At 28.3% G+C, this 2,240-nt stretch overlaps 1 long non-coding RNA gene across 2 annotated transcripts; it reads left to right on the top strand.

The window, feature by feature from the left end:
- Positions 1-692: 692 nt before the first annotated feature.
- On the top strand, positions 693-2,240 carry LOC122514842. Of its 2 annotated transcripts, XR_006303132.1 has the most exons (5): positions 714-791; positions 868-910; positions 1,015-1,059; positions 1,731-2,052; positions 2,199-2,240. It is a non-coding gene; the product is annotated as an uncharacterized LOC122514842 (long non-coding RNA). The 2 variants fall into 2 exon arrangements; XR_006303131.1 differs by lacking the exons at positions 1,731-2,052; positions 2,199-2,240 and having other exon boundaries at positions 693-791; positions 1,015-1,317.

Here is a 2,240-nt window from a genome sequence, read left to right on the forward strand (position 1 = left end):
GCTCTGATTTTAGCATTTTTTCATTTTTATGTAAATGTCTAAACAAATGTACATTTTTTTTAATGTTCCTGTGCAATGCAATGAATGAATCGAATGCAATCTCTTTTATACATCGCAACTTTAATTTCTATAATTTTGTACAACTCCCTGGTATCTGTAAATACATAAAAGTTATTAAAAAACATTATAAAGTAATTAGTTTTTCTACTGTCGGTCTTCCTACTGTCGGTAACACTGATGGTAATTTATCATCAACTCTTCTCGGTCGATAACTCTGATGGTAACTTACCATTAACTCTTCTCGGTCGGTAACTCTGATGGTAATTTACTATCAGCATTTTTCGGTCGGTAATGCGACTTACCGACTTTATGATTATAAACCAAATTAAACCAAAATTATGATTATATTATAGCAGTCTTTTAATTTTTGTGCCATTGTTTAAACAAACGTCCTATAAAAATATTTTATTATAGGAGATTTTATATATAACATATTTAACGTATTATTCATAACGTATTTACTTTTTATATCAACGTTTATGTGTACTAATGATCAAATACGTTTGAACGTACGCAGAGATAAAGAAAAACATGCGAAGGTGAAGGTCAAAGTCAAACGAGGTAACGAGCATTGTCTATGTATACACATCGTCTATCATCGAGTACGCATAGAAAAACATTTCGCGACTGCCATATAAGGTAAATAGGAGGGGTGGGGTGACTCGAGCTACGTCATACCTCTTTCAGCTGTCGGACGCCGTCGAGACAAGTCTCAACTAGTTTCGCTCCACGTAAGAACTTAATTACTCCGTAATTAAAAAATATTTCATTATCAAATTTTGTAATCTAATCAAATTTCATTAACAGGTACATGTAATCATTATCGATGACGTGAATGCATTGAAATTAGGTAAGAAGATCTGTAATTAGAATTATATTATATTATCGATTATATGTATCGATAGTTTCACAAAAATTTCTATCATAACCTCTTATTCTTTTTATGGTTTCAAGAAGACGTTCACCATCGTTCCATGGAAATTATACTAATCAATGGTGGTATATACAACTGCATACATACGTGCAAGTGTATTTCTTTCTTTCTTTCTTTCTTTTCTTTAATTTTATAAATGCATCAATTTCCAAATGGATCGTTCGATGCATTAGAAAATTTTAACTTCTCGTATCGTTAATTAATTGTAAAGTAAATGAAATGATTTATCGAATTAATTATTTAATTACGCGTTGCAATTGTTGTTTAAATGTTTTTAATTTAAATTCATTTTAGTTCTTTCGGTATTTAATTCACATAAATAATTCAAGACACAGTCGATTATATTTTATTGTTCAAACGATAATTTATAAATATTGTACTTTGTTTAGTTTTACATTAATGCTATATCTATTCTTTCCTATAAGTATTAAGGCAATTAGCATACTTCTGTAAAAATAACCCTATCGCGATGAAATTTATTCTTTATTCGCGATATTTGTTCGTTTATATTTTATCTTTTTTTTTTTATATAGTTTACAAGTTTGTGGTTACAATTTTTGAATAATTTTTTTTATTAATAATTAAAGCGTACAAAAAATAGTAGCACGATTCCAGAATTTTTGAAATACGTAGTTTAAATAATTGAATAATAAAACTATAATAATATATTTTTTATTATTAACATAAATAAACAGAAGTACGCTACGACTTGCTTTAATTAAACTTTGATTTTCAGAGCTTTAGTTGCGATTGCGGGCAATGCAATCATAGAATCAGTGTTCGTTTTGAAAAATGTTGCATTTTTTGTATGCGATCGTATAGATTGCATACAAAACAGTAATTAAATCGTTATATTTAAAATCAATGCAAATAATCTTGTTGAGAAAACAATTTGCTCGGTACGCGATTAGAATCATTAACACACTTTCGGCCAATTCGGTAGAAGAGGATTTGCGTTTCGATTAAAATATTGTCATGGTCGAAAGTGTGAATTAACATCTTTATTTCTTCTGGAACATCTTTATCGACGCATCTGGCTTCGTCTAGATAAATCAACGGTTAGTATTATTTTCTAATCTCAATTATTACTTCTCACATATTCATTTTTTAAATCGTGATTGTTTTTATTCATGTTTCTCATTCATGAAAAATCTTTTGAATGATATGAAACATAATTAATTTTATTTTTAATTTTTAAATATAGATTATAATCATCGATTCAACGATTCAACGATTAAACAATACA

Source organism: Polistes fuscatus, unplaced genomic scaffold, assembly GCF_010416935.1.
Source record: "Polistes fuscatus isolate 324 unplaced genomic scaffold, CU_Pfus_HIC Scaffold16, whole genome shotgun sequence".
Taxonomy (NCBI): domain Eukaryota; kingdom Metazoa; phylum Arthropoda; class Insecta; order Hymenoptera; family Vespidae; genus Polistes; species Polistes fuscatus.